At 38.1% G+C, this 23,029-nt stretch overlaps 1 protein-coding gene across 4 annotated transcripts in view; it reads left to right on the top strand.

Moving 5' to 3' along the window:
- The window catches only part of TAOK1 (TAO kinase 1), a 110,365-nt gene that overhangs the window by 5,404 nt on the left and 81,932 nt on the right, over positions 1-23,029 (top strand). For 2 of the 4 annotated variants that reach the window (XM_086359942.1, XM_086359945.1), the window contains exon 2: positions 14,624-14,786. The exons of the other annotated variants lie outside the window; for them this stretch is intronic. The gene's annotated coding sequence lies outside the window, so the exon portion shown is untranslated. The remainder of the gene's footprint in view (positions 1-14,623; positions 14,787-23,029) is intronic. 4 annotated transcript variants of the gene reach the window in all.

Below are 23,029 nucleotides of genomic sequence, written 5' to 3'. Positions count from 1 at the left end.
CTTCTCCTCTGAGAAAAGCATCAACAGATAATGGTATGGAGCACAATATTTGGATCTGTAGTCACCAATAATAAACTGGCGCTTCAGTTCAGTTCTGTTGCTCAGTTGTGTCTGACTCTTTGCGACCCCATGAATTGCAGCACTCCAGGCCTCCCTGTCCATCACCAACTCCCGGAGTTCACTCAGACTCACGTCCATCGAGTCAGTGATGCCATCCAACCATCTCATTCTCTGTCGTCCCCTTCTCCTCCTGCCCCCAATCCCTCCCAGCATCAGAGTCTTTTCCAATGAGTCAACTCTTTGCATGAGGTGGCCAAAGTACTGGAGTTTCAGCTTTAGCATCATTCCTTCCAAAGAAATCCCAGGGCTGATCTTCAGAATGGACTGGTTGGATCTCCTTGCAGACCAAGGGACTCTCAAGAGTCTTCTCCAACACCACAGTTCAAAAGCATCAGTTCTTCAGCACTCAGCTTTCTTCACAGTCCAACTCTCACATCCATACATGACCACTGGAAAAACCATAGCCTTGACTAGACGGACCTTTGTTGGCAAAGTAATGTCTCTGCTTTTCAATATGCTGTCTAAGTTGGTCACAACTTTCCTTCCAAGCGTTTAATGTATCTTAATTTCACCATTTATTAGCTGTGTGACTTCTTTATGTCACTTTTTAAGCCTCACTTTCCCTGGTGGCTCAGAGAAGGAAATGGCAACCCACTCCAGTATTCTTGCCTGGAAAATCACATAGACAGAGAGGCCTGGTGGGCTACAGTCCATGGGGTCTCAAAGAGTCGGACACAGCTGAGTGACTAACAAACTTCCCTAGTGGCTCAGATGGTAAAGAATACGCCTGCAATGCAGGAGACCTGGGTTCAATCCCTGGGTTGAGAAGATCCCCTGGAGAAGGGAATGGCAACCCACTCTAGTATTCTTGCCTGGAGAATTCCATGGACAGAGGAGCATGGCAGGCTGCAGTCCCTGGTTGCAAAGAGTCGTCTTGAGTGACTGAACACTTTTTCCTGGTCTATAAAATGAAAATAATGTCTACTTTATAAGGTTGTTAGGTTTAAATGGGATAATACTTGTTAAGTACTTAACATATTGCTTGATATGTAGTAAGCACTCAGTAAGATGTTGGCTTTCACATACTGGCCACTTAATAAATGTTTACAAATGAAGATAGGGAGTCTTAATTTTTAAGAATGAATTATATTCCATAATTTTTATTTGAAGTTAGATTTATACATTTGGACCTCTCTTTCTCTGTGTATGTGTGAGTGTGTGTATGTGTATATATATATATATATGCATATAACATATTTTTGAAAGAAATGGTTAGAATTTCTTTTTTAAAATAATATTTATTTATTTGGCTGACTGAGTCCTACTTACCATGTGGGATCTTCAATCTTCATTGCTGCATGGGGGATCTTTAGTTGCGGCATGTGGAATTTAGTTTCCTGACCAGGGATCAAACCCCAGTGCCCTCCATTGGGAGCTCAGAGTCTTAGCCACTGGACTGTCACAGAAGTCCCAGAAAAGGTTACACTTTCTAACCAAGGGTAGCTTGCAAACTTTTTGTACCTATAATGAACTACTATGTGGTTCTGTAAGAGATTTTCTTTTTCCTTTGCTGGATGTAAACCTGTCTTGAAGACAAAATTTCCTTTCCCTTTAGTTGTTGTTGGTGTTCAGTCACTGAGTTTGTGTCCAACTTTTTGCAGCCCCATGGACTGTAGCCCGCCAGGCTCCTCTGTCCTCCACCATCTCCCGGAGTTTGCTCAAATTCATGTCCATTGAGTCAGTGATGCTATTAATATCTAACCATCTCATCCTCTGCCACCCGCTTCTCCTTTTGCCTTGTTTCCCCCTGCATCAGGGTCTTTTACAATGAGTTGGCTCTTCGAATCAGGTGGCCAGAGTTTTGGAGTTTCAGCGTCATCAGCAGTCCTTCCGATGAATATTGAGGGTTGATTTTCTTTAGGATTGACTGGTTTGATCTTCTTGCAGTCCAAGGAGACTTCTAAGTCTCATACTTCTACTTCCTGGAACTCTTTTCAGTGTCCCTGGCTTTGAAGGAATTCAAAGTAGTCATGTTCTCCTAAGGCTTTTTCTAGGTATGTTTTGTAGGTATGTCCCACCTTGAACATGCTTTATATTCCACAGTATATTAATTCAGCAAATGTTAAGTGATGATCATGTGCCAATAAGACTTGGTCCCTGCCGTGGAGGAATTCTGTCTTTTCATTTTTTCCACTTAAATAGTTTTCTCAAACTAGATATTCAGAGGAAAGCAGGGACCTTCCCATGGTTGTCAGTTCCTCTAAACCAGTTCTTTTCAAATTTTAGGTTGTGACCCATTAGTGACTTGTCAATTCAATTTAGTGGATCACAGCACCAGGTTTTTTTAATGAAAAATAATGAGGAAATGTCAGAGTGTGATGTGTAAGTAAAGGTGAGCGTTGTAATGGGAAACTTCTTTTGGCTTTATTTTTATGAGTTCTGGGTACACAGTTAAATTGTTTTGAAATTTCTTTTTGAACCCTCATATCTGAATATGCTTATTTTTTCTTTTTCTTTCAACAACTCTCCTTTCAGTCTCTCCTGATTCTAGTCTCTCATCTATTTGTTAGTTATGTTGCACATATTTACCTTTCCTAGGTCTTAAATCTTGTAGGGTACTGAAGACTTTGTCTAGTAAGTCCTGGGCAGGATGCCAGCAGTTTGGGGTATGATGATAACTTCTGAGGTTTTTATTTTGGGGAATATATTATCACATATCTAATGTCACATCTTACGTGAGGGCAGTTTCTCACGAATTGCAGAATTTATTTAAAAAAAAAAACTTTATTTGGAGCATAATAAAATATATTTTTGAGGCATATGTAGATTTAAACTATTAGTTGTAACATGTAATTCAATAAAGTTTATTATTATTACTAAATGTATTGAGTATATTTGAAAAATTTCAGTGTACTTCTGTGCATTGTCTAAAGATACCCTTATGTTTTGATGTTTTTAATTGACTTAATGATAGTAGTTACAAGTCTCTATAGTTTGTATTTTGGACTGATTTCTTCCAATTTATTCCCATGAAAACTGAGAGAAGTTTCAGAAAAAAGTTGATGAAGCATTATTAAACAAGGTCAAGGTTTTTTTCCTTTTTTACACTTGGGAATTTAGTGTCACTCAAAATTGGAAAAGCTTTGTCTCTTTGCCAAAAGCATCCGTAATCCTTGATTGTTTTAATAACTTATTAATGTGTAATTGTACTTGATAAGGAAACTTGAGTCTTCAACGTTGCACGAAAAACTCTGTATGGTATATATTATAATATTTAATATGTAGACTTTAAGTTAACTCTTGCTGTGTAAATGATAGGTGATGACTGTGATGTTTTATAGAGACCATCACTTCGTAGGAGTACACTGTTTCAGTTAGTTGTTTCTTAAAATTCAAGGGTTCTGAGTCCTGGGGTGCAGTGTAGTGTGCTCACTTTCACATTCTTTACTTTATGTGATTGTTAGTGATGGTAATTTTTCCATTACCTGGAAAAGCACAAATAATTTAAACAGAGTAATGAAAAGATCCTTTTATCTTTAATTTAGATACTGACAAAATCGTTTTGTGTATTATGTATGAAAGTTCAGTTCTGTGAAGTAATGCCATAAAACTTAAGGCTAAAAGGATTTTAGAAGGAAAAGATGTGTAAAATTTCTACTTAGGAAAGAAATGCTCTGTAGTAGAAAAACTTGAATGCTAACTGTAGAAAGTATAGAATATGGATATTTGTTTATGTGATACTTTGAGCTCATTGTGGATATGCATGCAAATGTAAACTGGAGAAATCACTGTGTTCAAAAATAGCATGGTTTTAGGGGAAAACAACAATAGTGATACATGAATTTTGTTTTGTAATGTATATTAGATACTTTGATAAGTATCTAATATATCTGATATATCTGATTCTTAGAAGAATAAGCTTTACAAAAGAGTTTGTTCCTGTAGTAAAAGAAGTTTTACTAAATCCCTAAATAATGGATTGTTACCAAATGAGTTTTTCTTTGGTTGAATACATAAGAAATAGATATTGTTTATTATTTAATCATCAAATCAATGATAAGGGTGGTGGGTTTTTAAATTTATTTTTTGTTTTGCTTTTGCATTTAGTATTAATAGTTTCAGTTCATTTCAGTCGCTCAGTGGTGTCCAGCTCTTTGCGACCCCATGGACTGCAGCACACCAGGCCTCCCTGTCCATCACCAACTCCCGTTTACCCAAACTCATTTCCATTGAGTCGGTGATGCCATCCAACCATCTCATCCTCTGTCATCCTCTTCTCCTCCCGCCTTCAATCTTTCCCAGCACCAGGGTCTTTTCCAGTGAGTCAGTTCTTCGCATCAGGGGGCCAGAGTATTGGAGTTTCAGCCTCAGCATTAGTCCTTCTGATTTCCTTCGGGATGGACTGGTTGGATCTCCTTGCAGTCCAAGGGATTCTCAAGAGTGTTCTCCAACACGAGAGTCCAAAAGCATCAATTCTTTGACGCTTTCTTTATAGTCCAACTCTCACATCCATACATGACTACTGGAAAGACCATAGCTTTGACTAGACGGACCTTTGTTGGCAAAAATAGTTTCAGTATCAGAAGGGAATTGGGTTTTGTGTCTTTAAGAAGGACGGAATGTGATTTTTTTTTTTTTTTGCATTTTTTTTTTTTCAATCAACCAGAATGGACCCACGTTGGCAGTTAAATGTTTTGAAAACTTTAGATAGTAATCAAATTAAGAACTTTTCATTTTTATTTATCAGATTTGGAATGCAGATATTTTAATAATAAATCATTCTCTCAAAAATTTTCCTTCAATTGAATACTTAGGCTACTAACATTTTACAGTCTGCATACTCTAAACAACTAAATTTAATAAGGCATCTGGTTAATTTAAAAGCCTTGTAAATACACATTTTCGTTCAACCTTCCAGGAGATGGCAAGGAGTATATTAGGGGAGGAATAGTGAAATAGATACAGTAAGCAAACATCTAAAATGTATTTTATGGTTATCTTAGAGGTGATAAATCCAGTCATCACCAATAAAATGGTTCTGTTGTTGAGATACAAAATGTTTATTAAGTAATACAAAAACTAATTGTTTTTGACAATACATTAAGGTATACTGCCATTATGGTTTTTTTTTAATATAAATTATATTGGATTAATATTAAGTGAAATGGTATCCCAAATTTCAGTTTTCTGTTATTCTGCTTTATCTTATTCAGGTGGCATTGTGATATGTGATTAAAACATTTTTTTTTAAAGTTTTATTCTTTTAATCCTTTTCAAACATAGTCATTAAGCTATTTGGTTTACTCTTATTTGGTCTAAGCTTAATATAGATATCAATTTCAATTTAACTACTTGAAATACATAGATTATAGTTTATAATCTGTTGATTTTTACTATGAATGCATCCAATCAGAATGGTAATTGATGGAATTTAAATTTAAAGACTACCAGTGGGCTTTCTTCATAGCTCAGTTGGTAAAGCATCTGTCTGCAATGCAGGAGACCTGGCTTCAATTCCTGGGTCGGGAAGATCCCCTGGAGAAGGAAATGGCAACCCACTCCAGTATTCTTGCTTGGAGAATCCCGTGGACAAAGGAGCCTGGCGGGCTGCAGTCCATGGGGTCACAAGAGTCGGACATGACTTAGTGACTAAATCACCACCAGTGTAGCTAGTATACTATATAGCTTTAGTATCAAAATAAGATTCTGTAATAACACATGTACTTGTTATGTATCTTTTGAGTGCTACATTCCAGGCACTGTGATTATCAAAATAGGTTCAGTGATGACATCTCTTATTATACATTTTTAAATGCTATTTGCTAGGTACTAAGCTGAGATACTGAAATGAGTACAATTTAATCTCTCCTGTTTTTTCAGTTTAGCAGGGAAACAGACTTGGAGACAAATTATATCATATAAAAACGCAGTGCGAAATTTCTCAATCATGGCAGTATTGACATTTTAGGTAGGATAATTCATTGTTGTGGGGGTCTGTGTTGTAGAAGACCATTTGCAGTATCCCTGGCCTTTACCTTTAGATACCAGAAGCACTCCCTCTCCCCAGTTGTGACAATTAAAAATGTTTCCAGACATTGTCAAATGCCCCCTGGGGAGTAAAATCACCTCTTATTGAGACTCACTGGCGTAGTGAAAAGTTACAAAGAGCTGTTATTGTACAAGTGAAGGAAAGTCAAGGAATGTTTAGGTGGAGTGACCCCTTATGGGAGTGAAATATTGTATGAATCTTGAAGAAAAGTAGAACATGAAAGATCAGTGTCTAATAAGAGTGTAATTACTTATAGTTTGTGGCTGTAGGCTATGTTGTTTGGAAGGGAAATTCAGTAAAATGAAGCTGAAAAACTACTTTGGGGCCATGTATCTTTTAAACTATTTAATTGAGTTATAATTAGTGCAGCAAAATGCATAAATATTAAGTGTAAGCTTGTTGAATTTTTGCAAATTTATATACACTGTAACTCCCATGCACAACAACATATGGAACATTTGCAGCATCTCTCACAGTTATTTCTTTTTTCCTTTTTTTAAAAAAAATTAATCCGTGTTGTTTTTTTAAATTAATTTAGAAAAATACTTGTCTGCACTGGGTCTTAGTTGCGGCATGCAGGATCTTTTAGTTGTGACATCTGGAATCTAGTTCCTTGACCAGGGATCAAACCCAGGGCCCCCTGCATTGGGAGTGTAGAGTCTTAGTCACTGGACCACCAGGCAAGTGCCTCTTACAGTTATTTCTTGAAGGCCCTTTTTTGCTGTGCTCCTATTTGATATGAAAACCATATAAAAGCAAGGGTATGGTATGATAAGATTTATGTTTTGAAAAGATTACTCTGGAATTATTGCAGAGAATAGATGGGCAAAAATTATACATAGAGAGGTTGGTTAGAAGGTCATTACAGAAGCCTATAAATAAGGAGTAGCACTCATATGATGGATTTGAGAGAGATTACAAATAGCTGTGAAAAGAAGGGAAGCGAAAAACAAAGGAGAAAAGGAAAGATATTCCCATTTGAATGCAGAGTTCCAAAGAATAGCAAGGAGAGATAAGAAAGCCTTCCTCAGTGATCAATGCAAAGAAATAGAGGAAAACAACAGAATGGGAAAGACTAGAGATCTCTTCAAGAAAATTAGAGATACCAAGGGAACATTTCATGCAAAAATGGGCTTGATAAAGGACAGAAATGGTATGGACCTAACAGAAGCAGAAGATATTAATAAGAGGTGGCAAGAATACACAGAAGAACTGTACAAAAAAGATCTTCACGACCCAGATAATCTCGATGGTGTGATCACTGACCTAGAGCCAGACATCCTGGAATGTGAAGTCAAGTGGGCCTTAGAAAGCATCACTACGAACAAAGTTAGTGGAGGTGATGGAATTCCAGTGGAGCTATTTCAAATCCTGAAAGATGATGCTGTGAAAGTGCTGCACTCAGTATGCCAGCAAATTTGGAAAACTCAGCAGTGGCCACAGGGCTGGAAAAGGTCAGTTTTCATTCTAATCCCAAAGAAAGGCAGTGCCAAAGAATGCTCAGACTACCGCACAATTGCACTCATCTCACATGCTAGTAAAGTAATGCTTAAAATTCTCCAAGCCAGGCTTCAGCAATACGTGAACCGTGACCTTCCAGATGTTCAAGCTGGTTTTAGAAAAGGCAGAGGAACCAGGGATAGAATTGCTGACATCCTCTAGATCATGGAGAAAGCAAGAGAGTTCCAGAAAAACATCTATTTCTGCTTTATTGACTATGCCAAAGCCTTTGACTGTGTGGATCACAATCAACTGTGGAAAATTCTGAAAGAGATGGGCATACCAGACCACCTGACCTGCCTCTTGAGAAACCTGTATGCAGGTCAGGAAGCAACGGTTAGAACTGGACATGGAACAACAGACTGGTTCCAAATAGGAAAAGGAGTACGTCAAGGCTGTATATTGTCACCCTGCTTATTTAACTTCTATGCAGAGTACGTCATGAGAAAGGCTGGGCTGGAGGAAGCACAAGCTGGAATCAAGATTGCCGGGAGAAATATCAATAACTTAAGATATGCAGATGACACCACCCTTATGGCAGAAAGTGAAGAATAACTAAAGAACCTCTTGATGAAAGTGAAAGAGGAGAGGGAAGAAGTTGGCTTAAAGCTCAACATTCAGAAAACTAAGATCATGGCATCTGGTGCCATCACTTCATGGCAAATAGATGGGGAAACAGTGGCTGACTTTATTTTTCTGGGCTCCAAAATCACTGCAGATGGTGATTGCAGCAATGAAATTAAAAGACACTTATTCTTTAGAAGGAAAGTTATAATCAACCTAGATAGCATATTAAAAAGCAGAGACATTTCTTTGCCAACAAAGTTCCCTCTAGTCAAGGCTGTGGTTTTTCCAGTAGTCATGTATGGATATGAGAGATGAACTGTGAAGAAAGCTGCTGTTGCTGCTGCTAAGTCACTTCAGTTGTGTCCGACTCTGTGCGACCCCATAGACGGCAGCCTACCAGGCTCCCCCGTCCCTAGGATTCTCCAGGCAAGAACACTGGAGTGGGATGCCATTTCCTTCTCCAGTGCATGAAAGTGAAAAGTGAAAGTGAAGTCTCTCAGTCGTGTCCAACCCTCAGTGACCCCATGGACTGCAGCCTTCCAGGCTCCAAAGCTGAGCGTTGAAGAATTGATGCTTTTGAACTGTGGTATTGGTTGGAGAAGACTCTTGTGAGTTCCTTGGACTGCAAGGAGATCCAACCAGTCCATCCTTAAGGAGACCAGTCCTAGGTGTTCATTGGAAGGACTGATGCTGAAGCTGAAACTCCAATACTTTGGCCACCTCATGGGAAGAGTTGACTCATAGGAAAAGACCCTGATGCTGAGAGGGATTGGGGGCAGGAGGAGAAGGGGACGACAGAGAATGAGATGGCTGGATGGCATCACCGACTCGATGCACATGAGTCTGAGTGAACTCCGGGAGTTGGTGATGGACAGGGAGGCCTGGCGTGCTGCAATTCATGGGGTTTCAAAGAGTTGGACACAACTGAGCGACTGAACTGAACTGAAGGTAGAAATATTGATGGAGATCAGTTCACTAGAGGTAGGGGAAAGGATATGTTAAGAATGACTCTAATTTTTCAAAAAAAGGGAAAGATAGTGATTTTGGCTTTGGTTGTGTATCAGTCAGGAGAGACCAGGTTATGTAGTGGTAACAGTTCAAACATTTCAGAGACTTAACAGGACAAATGTTTTTTGCTTGACATGATGTGTATATAGTGTGGGCTGGTGGGGCATTCTGTTGTTCTTACTATGTAGGATCTCAGATTAATGGAGATTACATCACATGGTTCCATGATTTCTTGCCATGGGAAGGAGACTGTTGCTAATAACTCACTGGTTCTTAAAGTGTCTTTCTAGAAGAGGGTCATATCATTTTGGCTTATCATTTATTGGCCAAAACAAGTTATATGGCCTAAAGAGATTTCACAGAGAAGGTAAAAAAGTGCAGTATGTCCTGAAAAGGAGAACTGAAATATTTCAGCTATGATAAATATATGTTGATTTACAGCTTATTTAGTCATTTCAAAAATGAATTATGTGACATTTATGATTAGAATTTTAGTAGTAAGAAGACCCACTGTTTATTGATTCAGGTACTACTTTATATGTATGTGTATACACACACACACACACACACACACACACACATATTAATACATGTTTTATTTAAGTTTTTCATAACATCCCTGAAAGGTGAATAGCAAGTTGCATTTTGTAGGGGGTAACTGATGCTCTTGAAGTTAAATAACTTACTGGCTAAAGTGCTGGAGCCAGGAGTGTCTGTAAAGCCTGGGTTGTACTCTTATTTGGTTGGGTAAAAACTATTTGGCAGTAGGGTAGAGGGAGGGGAAAAAACTGATTGGATAATCAATCAAATATTGTTGATTCGACTTAATATTGTTAATTAGACTTAAATGAACTAGCAGTGGTATTCTTGTAAATAACATTTTTTGTCTAAGATTTTTGGGAAATGTTACAAGTATAGACTAATTTCACTGCGTTTTAAAGTTTCACAGATTAATATCTGCTGAGTCTTATTTATTTATTTTGTTTTTTACTGCCTTCTCTCTGGGTTTCTGCCTGTATCACTCTACTGAACCTTTTCTCTAATTTTTTTCATTCTTTTAGATTTTTTAATTTTTTAATTTTTAATTGAAGGATAATTACAGTATTGTGTTGGTTTCTGCTGTACATCAACATGGATCAGCTATAGGTATACATATGTCCCCTCGCTTTTAAGCCTCCCTCCCACCCCATCTCACCCCTCTAGATTGTCACAGAGCCCTGGTTTGAGTTCCCTGAGTCATCCAGCAAATTCCCACATAGGTTAGTGTGTATGTGTTCATGCTGCTCTCCATCTGTCCCACTCTCTCCTTCCCACTCACTGCCCCCCACCATGCCCATAAGCTTGTTCTGTCAGTCTTCATCTCCATTGCTGCCCTGCACATAGGTTCATCAGTACCATCTTTCTGCATTCCACTGTTGTTGTTTAGTCTCTCAGTCGTGGCTGACTCTGCAACCCCGTGGACTGCAGGATGCCAGGCCTCCCTGTCCTTCACTATCTCCCGCAGTTCGCTCAAACTGTCTGCCGCCTCTTCTCCTGTCCTTAATCTTTCCCTGCATCAGGGTCTTTTTCAGTCAATCAGCTCTTTGCACCAGGTAGCCAAAATTTTGGAGCTTTTGCTTCAGTCCTTTCAGTGAATATTCAGGATTAATTTCCTTTGGGATTGACTGGATTGATCTCCTTGCTGTCTGTATGTATTAATATATGATTTTTGTTTTTCTCTTTCTGACTTACTTCACTCTGTATAGAAGGCTCTAGGTTCATCCACCTCATTTTCTGTAATTTTTTGAGTGTGAGAATCTTTCATCAGTTCTTTGTACATGAAATGCTAGTGTATGTGATATGCCTTTCTATTACTGTTAGTGAGCATTTCTTTTTAGGTATGTGAATTGCTAGTCATAGGGGTGTTGGTAATAGAATAAGAGGGAGTCTAGCTGTTGAGAACAGAAAATTCAAGTTGAAAGCTGAGTCAGGAGTAGGAATTTTTATAAGAAAACCTTAGAAAAGATTAAAGGAAACAAGTAACTCTGATCTGTAAAACTGTCTTCTTACCTTGGTTGGAAGAAAAGGGCTTATTTTTAGATTATCTCCTTCTTAAGAATTTGTTTTACTGGTTCTTTCTGACTTCCCTTAACTGTAGATGTCTCTTGGCACTTGATATTTTTCTTTCTCTCTCTGGTCATCTTTTTCTGCCTGTTCTTTCCAGTGCCTCTCCCAACCCCATCCTGTGTATCCAACTGCCTAAGAAGTTTTGTACTTCTTGGTTATCTATAGGCACATCGGGTTCAACATATCTAAAAAGAACTCATCTTTTTCATCTCTTCTTGCAAAACATTTTTTTAAAAAGTTAACTTTACCAAGGGCACAACTTAGTGACTAAACAAACAACAATTTACTTGGCAGTAAAATTCACATTTTTAACGTACAGATCAGTGACTGTAACCATCAACCTAGTGAAATATAGAACATTTTTATTTCATCTAAAAATTCCTGAACAGTCTCATTCTACTCTTATTCTTAGACAGCCACTGATGTGATTTCTGTTATTGTGAATTAGATTTGTCTTTTCTAGAGTTACGTAGAAATGGAATCACACAGTATGTGTTTTTGTGCTTGGCTTCTTTCTCTTGGCATAATGTCTGTGCTATTTATCCATGTTGTGTGTATCAGCAGTTCTTTTTTATGTTCCTTAGTAATATCCCTGTGTTGTGATATACCATTAATTCACTTATTGATTGATAGTTGCATCATTTCCAGTTTTTGACTATTGCAAGTAAAGCTGTTTTGAAAATTTGTGTGCAAGTTTTTTATGGACATCTATTTTTATTTCTTTTTACAACCTTTCTAAAGTCTTGTAACTAGAAACTGGGATATTTTTTTTTTCTTTTAATCTCTTTCCTCACTTACATTCATCCAATAGATCATGAAGTCATGGAGTTTCTTTTTAAATGGTTTTACCCTTATGTTCTCTTTTTCAAAGATCTTTAGCATTCTTGAAAAGTATTTTAATTTTGTGAAGCCTTATTTTAGGAATAGGGCATGTAAGGCTGATTAGGCAGAAGGTGTCCTTGCTAAGTGAGGTTATAGCCAGGTGGGAATGCTGACTGAAACTGGGGAGAGGATGGTGCTGACATTGAAGTTACAGGATGGGGAAAGGGGATGTTGCTGCTGAATGTGCTCCCTCCCTGCCTGGTAAAGCACTGTTTTAGTCCCTATTCTTGTTGGTAGGTTGAGATTGCCATTTTTAGGTTTTTGTTTTGTTGTCTGTTTATAGGTATATTTGTAATGTGTCTGACGAAAAGAAAGTTCTTTTTTCATGGATATGCTCATTGCTAAGAAATCTTCAGCCAGTTACTTAACATGGGCCTTGGCTTCCTTATCGGTAAAATGGGGATAATAATAATAGGCTTGTCACATAGGGTTATTAAGAAGATTAGAAGCATTATTATATGTAAAGTTCTTAGAACAGTACCTGGCATATTGTGTTCTTTAAGTGTTTGCTAGTATGATTACCTTAATTCTGAGTTACTTAAAAGGCTGACTTTTCCTCTCCCATTTCAGTTCCTCTTCCATATTACTGTAAGATTGATCTCCCAGCACACCACTCTTCTGTTACCTATTCACACCTATAGAACTGCTGTATTATTTGGCAACTATTTATGTGTCTTTTTCTTTTTTTCAGTTGTGGTAAAGTATACAGACAGTAAAGTGCACAAATTAAATTTTACAAATTTATCAACCACTCAGACTAAGCTATAAAAGTTTCTAACATTCCAGAAGCTTCCCATTTGTCCCTTTCTGTTCTCACATCTGTTTTGACTTCTTTGCTGTTGTTGAGTTGCTAAGTTGTGTCCGACTCTTTGCAACCCCATGGAATATAGCCTGCCAGGTTCCTCTGTCCATGGGATTTCCCAGGCAAGAATACTGGAGTGGGTTGCCATTTCCTTCTCCAGAGGATATTCCCGATGCAGGGATCGAACCTGCATCTCCTGCATTGACAGGTGGATTGTTTACCACTGAGCCATCAGAGAAGCCCTTTTGATTTCTTTACCATAGGTTATCTTTGCAAATATGTCCTTTTTTAAATTGACGTATAATTGACATACGAGTTTCTGGTGTACAACATGATTTGATAGCTGTATATATTGTAAAATGATCACTATAATAAGTCAGGTTAACATTCGTCACCATACATAGTTACAGATTTTTTGTGTGTGTGTGATGAAAACGTCTAGGATCTCTACTCTTAGCAACTTTCAAGTGTGCAATACAATATTATTAATTACAGCCACGCGGCTATACATTACATCCCTGTGACATTTGTTTTATAACTAGACGTTTGTACCTTTTGATCCACTTCACCTGTTTAGTTCACCCCCAGTCCCTGCCTCTGGCAACAGCCAATCTATTCTCTGTATCTCGACCTTGTTCCTGACCCCTCCCCCGCAAGATTCCACATATAAGTGAGATCACATGGTGTTCTTTCTCTGTCTATTTCACTGAAGGTCCATCCATGTTGTCCCAGATGGCAAGATTCTCTTCTCTTTTTTGGCTAAATAGTACTTCATTGTGTGTTTATTTATGTATATGTGTGTATGTCAGATTTTCTCTGTCCAATCATTTGGTGATGGACATTTAGGTTGTTTCTCTATTTTGGTTGTTGTAAATAATGTTGCAGTGAGCATGGAGATGCATATATCTTTTAAAATTTTCATTTTCTTCAGATAAATACTCAGAAGTAGAATTGTTGGATCATATGGTAGGTTTTTTTTTTTTTTAGACCCTCTAATGTTCATAGTGGCTGCTTCAATTTATATTCCTGCTAACAGTATGGAAGGGTTCCCTTTTCTCCACATCTTTGCCAACACTTCTCTTCTTTTTGATAATAGCCATTTTAACAGATGTGAGGTGATATCTCACTGTGGTTTTGATTTCCATTTCCCTGATGATTAGTGATATTGAGCAGCTTTTGATGTACCTCTTGGCCTTCTGTATGTTTTCTTTGGAAAAATACCTACTCGCATCCTCTGCCCATTTTTAACTTGGATTGTATGGTTTTTTGCTCTTGAGTTGTATGAGTTTTTAAAGCTTTAAAGTTTTTAAAGTTTTCAAATATAAAGGTTATATTTGAATATTAACCCCTTGTCAGATATATGACTCACAGATAGTTTTTTGTGTTCTATAGATTGTCTTTATTTTGTTGGTGCTGCAAATAATTATTATGTTTAATTTTAACCTTATCTGTGATTGGCCCCTCCATACCTATGAGGTCTTATTTCTCATTACTGCCCAGCATACAGATTTTATTATACCTGCTCTGCCTATGTTCATGATGTCCTGTTAGTACCCTTTTGATCTCATCTGTTCTTCCTGTCCATTCCAGTGTTCTTTCCTGAGATTGCCCCCAACTGGTCCAAACTATTATTGTCTTTGTCCCCTCAGGCCCCCCGGGATATTCGTCATGTGGGATTTTAGTTCCTTGACCCCGGATTTAACCCATGCGCCCTGCGGTGGAAGAGCGGTGTCCTAACCACTAGACCGCCAGGGAATTCCTCCTGTCCTTGTTCTTATCTAGATTCTTTTTGGCTCATTTTCACTGTCCCAGGTTAGTACTTAATGAGGTGTTTTCTTTTTTTGTAATTACTTAATTGTCTTAACTTTAGTGGTACTGTGGTTATTTTCTCTTCCTCCCTTATGATGCCTAGCATAGGATACATAGTACTAACTGTTGAATAGAATCTGAATTTTTATGTTTAAGTTCTCTTAAGTATTGGATAGCAACTAGCAGTCATAATAAACAGCTTGTCAGTGAACTAAGATAACTATAAAACTACACAAAGTATAAAAATCACATTTTCATGAACCTGTGGAAATCTTGAGGCTATTCCAGTATTAGACTACAGTAGAATGGGAAATTTAAAACTGAAAGGATCATAGAGATAATCTAACTACGTATCCTTCAGTCAGTTCCGTTGCTCAGTCGTGTCTGACTCTTCGCGAACCCATGAATCACAGCACGCCAGGCCTCCCTCTCCATCACCAACTCCCGGAGTTTACCCGGACTCATGTCCATCGAGTCGGTGATGCCATCCAGCCGTCTCATCCTCTGTCGTCCCCTTCTCCTCCTGCCCCCAATCCCTCCCAGCATCAGAGTCTTTTCCAGTGGGTCAACTCTTCACATGAGGTGGCCAAAGTACTGGAGTTTCAGCTTCAGCATCAGTCCTTCCAATGAACACCTAGGACTGATCTCCTTTAGGATGGACTGCTTGGATCTCCTTACAGTCCAAGGGACTCTCAAGAGTCTTCTCCAACACCACAGTTCAAAAGCATCAATTCTTTGGCGCTCAGCTTTCTTCACAGTCCAACTCTCACATCCATACATGACTACTGGAAAAATCATAGCCTTGACTAGACGGACCTTTGTTGGCAAAGTAATGTCTCTGCTTTTTAATATGCTATAGGTGTCCTTACCCCATCTTAATGCTGAACCCATGAGAATTGCTTGCATGAGTTACAGTAGGTCTGTGAACTTCTTCAGTTTGTATGTAATTTGCTATGTATATGTGTGCATACACACATTTTTCTAGGGTAGGTAATCTGTAGCTTAATTAGACTTTCAAAGGTGTCTGTGGCTCTAAAACTTAAATATCCTGTATTGAACCAAAATATGACATTTCACTGATAAGATAACTGAGGCTCAGAGATAATTAAAACAGAATGGGGTGACTTACTCATATATTCATTGTTGTTCACAATGATGATCCTGAGTCAGCGGGAAAATATTAATTATGTTCAGTGTGCTTTTCTTTATAAAAAGGGAAACAAGACTATAGGAAAGAGTCTAATGCAACTAGTAAATATTTCTATCCCAGATGGTTAGAATGGACTTTTAAAAATTTGAAGTGAAATTCATATAACATTGAATTAATACTTTTAAAATGAGCAATTCAGTGGCATTTAGTATATTCATTTTGCTGCATAATTACCACTTCTTTCTAAGTTCCAGAGCATTTTACTTACCCCAGAAGCAAACCCTTTACACATTAAGTAGTTACTACCTCTTCCCCCTTTTCCCTGCTGCTGATAACCACCAGTCTGTGTTCATCTCTGTAGATTTACCTCTTCTCAATATTTTATATAAATTGAATCGTAAAATGTATGTATCTGACTTTTTTCACTAATGTAATGTTTTAGAGGTTCCTCATTTCAAGACCATCCCCAAGAAAAAGAAATGCAAAAAAGCAAACTAGCTGTCTGAGGAGGCCTTACAAATAGCTGTGAAAAGAAGGGAAGCGAAAAGCAAAGGAAAAAAGGAAACATATACCCATTTGAATGCAGAGTTCCAAAGAATAGCAAGGAGAGATATGAAAGCCTTCCTCAGCTATCAATGCAAAGAAATAGAGGAAAACAAGAGAATGCGAAAGACTAGAGATCTCTTCAAGAAAATTAGAGATACCAAGGGAGCATTTCATGCAAAGATGGGTTCGATAAAGGACAGAAATGGTATGGACCTAACAGAAGCAGAAGATATTAAGAAGAGATGGCAAGAATACACAGAAGAACGGTACAAAGAAGAGCTTCATGACCCAGATAATCACGATGGTGTGATCACTGACCTAGAGCCAGACATCCTGGAATGTGAAGTTAAGTGGGCCTTAGAAAGCATCACTATGAACAAAGCTAGTGGAGATGATGGAATTCCAGTTGAGCTATTCCAAATCCTGAAAGATGATGCTGTGAAAGTGCTGCACTCAGTATGCCAGCAAATTTGGAAAACTCAGCAGTGGCCACAGGACCGGAAAAGGTCAGTTTTCATTCCAATCCCAAAGAAAGGCAGTGCCAAAGAATGCTCAGACTACCGCACAGTTGCACTCATCTCACACGCTAGTAAAGTAATGCTCAAAATTCTCCAAGCCAGGCTTCAGCAGTTGTGAACCGTGAACTTCCTGATGTTCAAGCTGGTTTTAGAAAAGGCAGAGGAACCACGGATCAAATTGCCAACATCCTCTGGATCATGGAAAAAGCAAGAGAGTTCCAGAAAAACATCTATTTCTGCTTTATTGACTATGCCAAAGCCTTTGACTGTGTGGATCACAATCAGCTGTGGAAAATTCTGAAAGAGATGGGCATACCAGACCACCTGACCTGCCTCTTGAGAAACCTGTATGCAGGTCAGGAAGCAATGGTTAGAACTGGACATGGAACAACAGACTGGTTCCAAATAGGAAAAGGAGTACGTCAAGGCTGTATATTGTCACCCTGCTTATTTAACTTCTATGCAGAATACATCATGAGAAAGGCTGGGCTGGAGGAAGCACAAGCTGGAATCAAGATTGCTGGGAGAAATATCAATAACCTCAGATATGCAGATGACACCACCTTTATGGCAGAAAGTGAAGAATAACTAAAGAACCTCTTGATGAAAGTGAAAGAGGAGAGTGAAAAAGTTGGCTTAAAGCTCAACATTCAGAAAACTAAGATCATGGCATCTGGTGCCATCACTTCATGGCAAATAGATGGGGAAACAGTGGAAACAGTGGCTGACTTTATTTTTCTGGGCTCCAAAATCACTGCAGATGGTGATTGCAGCAATGAAATTAAAAGACGCTTACTCCTTGGAAGGAAAGTTATGACCAACCTAGACAGCGTATTAAAAAGCAGAGATATTACTTTGCCAACAAAGTTCCCTCTAGTCAAGGCTATGGTTTTTCCAGTAGTTATGCATGGATATTTCCCCATCTATTTCCCATGAAGTGGTGGGACTGGATGCCATGATCTTTGTTTTCTGAATGTTGGGCTTTAAGCCAACTTTTTCACTCTCCAGAGTTGACTCATTGGAAAAGACTCTGATGCTGGGAGGGATTGGGGGCAGGAGGAGAAGGGGACGACAGAGAATGAGATGGCTGGATGGCATCACTGACTCGATGGACATGAGTCTCAGTTAACTCCAGGAATTGGTGATGGACAGGGAGGCCTGGCGTGCTGCGATTCATGGGGTCGCAGAGTCGGACACGACTGAGCGACTGATCTGATCTGATCTGATGTATGGATGTGAGAGTTGGGCTATAAAGAAAGCTGAATGGCGGAGAATTGATGCTTTTGAACTGTGGTGTTGGAGAAGACTCTTGAGAGTCCCTTGAACTGCAAGGAGATCCAACCAGTCCATCCTGAAGGAGATCAGTCCTGGGTGTTCTTTGGAAGGACTGATGTTGAGGCTGAAACTCCAGTACTTTGGCCACCTGATGCGAAGAGCTGATTCAGTTGAGAAGACCCTGATGCTGGGAAAGATTGAGGGCAGGAGGAGAAGGGGACGATAGAGGATGAAATGGCTGGATGTCATCACCGACTCGATGGACATGGGTTTGGGTGGACTTCGGGAGTTGGTGATGGAGAGGGAGGCCTGGCGTGCTGCGATTCATGGGGTCGCAAAGAGTTGGACGTGACTGAGTGACTGAACTGAACTGAACATTTAGTAGTTCATTCCTTTTTATGGGTGAGTAATATCCTGTTGTGTATATAACACATTTATTTATCCTTTCATCTGTTAATGGACATTTAGGCTGTTTTTACTTTTTGGCTGTTGTGAATAGCGCTGTTGTGACCATGTGTATACATGTACTTCTTGAAGAACCTGTTTTTAGTTCTCATGGGTATATACCAAGAAGTGAAATTGCTGGGTCATATGGTAATTCTCTGTTTAGCTTTGAGGAACTGCTAAGTGTTTTCTACAGTGCCCGAATGCACAGAGGTTCCATTTTCACCACATCAATTCCAGTTTTGCCCCATCAATTCCAATAGTTGTTATTTTTCATTAAAAAGTTTTTAAAAATAATAAGCCATCCTCATGGATATGAAAGGCTACCTCTTTTGGTTTTATTTTGTATTTCCCTAGTGACTAATGACGGAGGGTCCATGGGGTCCTTAAGAGTCAGACATGACTGAGCAATGTCACTTTCACTTTTTGCTTTCATGCATTGGAGAAAGAAATGGCACCCCACTCCAGTACTCTTGCCTGGAAAATCCCATGGATGGAGGAGCCTGGTAGGCTGCAGTCCATGGGGTCGCTAAGAGTCAAGACACGACTGAGCGACTTCACTTTCACTTTCATGCATTGGAGAAGGAAATGGCAACCCACTCTAGTGTTCTTGCCTGAAGAATCCCAGGGACGGGGGAGCCTGGTGGGCTGTTGTCTGTGGGGTCACACACAGTCGGACACGACTGAAGTGACTTAGCAGCAGCAGTAGCAGTGACTAATGATGTTGATTGAACGTCTTTTCATTTGTGTGTTGGCCTTTTCCATATCTTCTTTGGACAAACATAAAATAAACTTTTGGTTCTCAAAGAGGAATGCTTTGGTTATGAAGACAAATCTTTGAAGATATAAAATATTTGGTGTTAATATATAATTAAGTGCCAAACTGGTGTAAATACAACATACTATGGGTAATTAAAAGGAGGAGATGTGGTAAGACTAGTATAAACTTTAAGACCCCTTCTAACATTATGTACAGTGATAAATTTTAATGCAGATAAAATAACTTTGGGACTTTTCTTGCTTCAGATATTTGATTATTGTTCTCTGACTTGTCATGGAAAGATGCTGGTTTGATTTTGTGCCTGAAAACATAAAATTTGCAGTTAGACATACCAAAGTACTTGATTTCAGGTGACTAACATAAAAACATATAATACATTAAATGGACAATAAAAATAAGCAGGTGAAAATAAAGGTAGGATACTAAGAGGCTTATAGTAAAACACTCTGAAAGTATCCATGATAGTTTTAGCTTTATTGAGGTACAATTGATATACAAATAATTGCACATATTTAGTGTATACATTTTGATGGATGTGGACATAAGCGTACACCTGTGATACCATTACCACAATCAAGGTATCCATCACCTCCCCAAATTTTCTTGTGTTTTGTGATACTTTTGTTTGTTTGCTTTGTAATAAGAGCAGTTAACATGAGAACTATCCTCTTAACATATTTTAATGGTATTCACAGTTGAAAGAACTGGATTGAGAATTCATTCTTCCTTGCTTCTTTTTCAACGGATGGAGAGAATCACATATAAGATTCACAGTGCCTATTAGACTTAAGAGGGAAAAAGCCTGTTATTCCATGAGAAGTCGTAGAGAAAATAATTGGATCATTAGAAAAGGGGTTATATTTTGGAAATTATTACAATAAATCAAATAGAATATATTGAATAGCTTCTTGCATTAACGCAAACTGAAGGGAGTATATTTGCTATCCTTTAGCCTTGTTTAATTAAAAACTATTTGTAAAAAAAGAGGCAGACTCACAGATAAAGAGAACAAATCAAGAGGGCAAAAAGGAGAAGGAAATTAGGAAGTACAAACTATAAAGTATAAAATATGTTATAAGGATAATACTGTAAAACATGGGGAATATAGCCAATATTTTATAATAACAATAAATGAAATATAATTTTTAAAAATTGAGTCATTATGTTGTATACTTGTAACTTACATAATACTGTACATCATGTGAACTTCAGTTTAAAGAAAAGCAGAAAAAAATACTTTTAATGTGTTGAGTAAAAAAATGATTCAAGACTTTCCCTCTTTGCGGTTAAATTTGGTACCTTGTTTGGTACTTCATAAAGGCAGATTTTGAACTCATTGATTTTTTAAAAGCGGCACACTTTTCAAGGTAGGGTTATCTTTTACTCATCTTCTACTATTAATATTTAATAAATATTTGTTAAGTCAAATTCTCCTATATTTGCCTTCCCACTTAATCATTTCTGAATCCCTAGCATCTAGGATGATGTGTAGACTTGGTAAAGACCAAGTAAATCCTGAATGAATTATGCTTATTCTGGTTTACTGGTTGGTTTTGCTATTGTCTTGTTATGTCAGATGAAGGCAAATTGGTTCAAGCTTGATAGAAATAAGAATGCTTTATTTACATGTAGTTCCTCTTCCTGTATGAATTATTGTATATATTTGGATATTAGAACATGGAGCATTATTATACCTCAGTGTTAATGATTTGCTAAGATAATTATATCTTTTAACGTATGGTCAAAACTGATATTTCTCCCCTTAAAATTTTATATATTTTAAAGGATATTTTGCCCCTCATTTTAGGTAATCATCCTTTTACTTGAATTACTTCAGTAATTACTTAGAATAAAATGTATCTCTCAATTTGCTAATATTTTGGCATACCATAAAAATTCATTAACTGCAGAGGAATCAGTATTAATTATTTTAATATTTCGTCCATAGGATTAAGTTTGAATTATAGAAATCAAAGTAAATGCTAGAATACCATTTTAATACATAATTATTGGAAAGGGTTTTAAGTTTGGCAGTTTCACTAAAGAGTCGGGAGGTTTTAAAATTTTTTATTGCAGTATAATTGATTTAGAATGTTTTGTTAGTTTCAGGTGTACAGCAGAGTGAATGGGTTATACATATACATATATCCTCTCTTTTTAAGATTCTTTTCCCATATGGATCATTACAGAGTCTTGAGTAGAGTTCCCTGTGCTGTACCATAGGTACTTTTTAGTTATCTATCTTATATATAGTAGTGTATATATGTCAATCCCAATCTCCCAATTTATCCCTCCCTCTTTTCCCCCTAAGCATAAGTTTGTTTTCTACATTTGTGACTCTGTTTCTGTTTTTTAAAGAAGTCCATTGGTACAATTTTTTAGATTCCACATACAACCAAAATCATATGATATTTGTCTTTCTCTATCAGACTTACTTTACTCAGTATGCCAGTCTCTAGGTCCATTCATGTTACTGCAAACGGCATTATTTTGCGTTTTTTTATGGCCGAGTAATATTCCATTGTATATATGTATCACATCTTCTTTATCCACTCCTTTGTCAGTGGACATTAGGTTGCTTTCATGTCATGGCTGTTGTAAATAGTGCAGCAGTGAACATTGAGATGTGTGTATCTTTTCAAATTGTAGTTTTTTCTAGATATATGCCCAGGAGTGGGATTGTTGGTTCTTAAGGTAGTTCTATATTTAGTTTTCTTTTCCAGTTTTAAAAAAACTTATTTATTTTTGCTTTTTTTTTTTGGTTGCTGTGGGTCTTCGTTGCTGTGCATGGGCTTTCTCTAGTTGCAGGAAGCAGGGGCTACTCCTCATTGTGGTGTGCAGGCTGCTCGTGGCAGTGACTTCTGTTTTTGAGCACAGGCTTTATGCACACGGGCTTCATTTGTTCTAGCCTGTGGCTCTCAGGCGTGCAGGCTTCAGTAGTTGCAGCACGCGGGCTCAGCAGTTGTGGCACGTGGGCTCTAGAGTGTGGGGTCAGAAGTGTTGGCACCTGGCCTTAGTCGCTCCGTGGCATGTGGAATCTTGGGATCAAGCCTCTGTCCCCTGCATTTGCAGGTGGATTCTTATCCACTGCACCACCAGGGAGGGCCTGTGTTTAGTTTTTTAAGTAACTTCCATACCGTTCTCCGTAATGGTTGTACCAGTTTGCATTTCCCTAATCTTCCATAACTAAAAAATAATTGCCAAGACAAGAAAATTAACGTTGGTATAATACTGTGAACTTAACCTCAGGCCTTATTTGAATTTTATATTTTTTTTTTAGTAATAACCCTTTTCTGTTTCAGGACTTCACTCTGCAGTTCGTCATGAGTCGTCGTTCTCCTCCAGTCTATTGGTGGTTCCTCAGTCTTTGTCACTTTTTTTATCCATCTCATGTTTAATGAGTACTGATCAGTTATTTTTAAAATGTCTCTTGATTTGGGCTTCTCTGGTGTTTTCTCATGATTAGACTGATGATATATTTTTAAGAATATTGCGGAGTATATTGTGGCCTTCTCAGTGCATCATCATATCA

This window comes from Bos grunniens, chromosome 19 (genome assembly GCF_055505025.1).
Source record: "Bos grunniens cultivar Pamir isolate PY7600 chromosome 19, Bosgru_T2T1.0, whole genome shotgun sequence".
NCBI lineage: Eukaryota > Metazoa > Chordata > Mammalia > Artiodactyla > Bovidae > Bos > Bos grunniens.
Note: the sequence above shows the minus strand (reverse complement) of the source record. Positions and strands in the feature narration are given on the sequence as shown.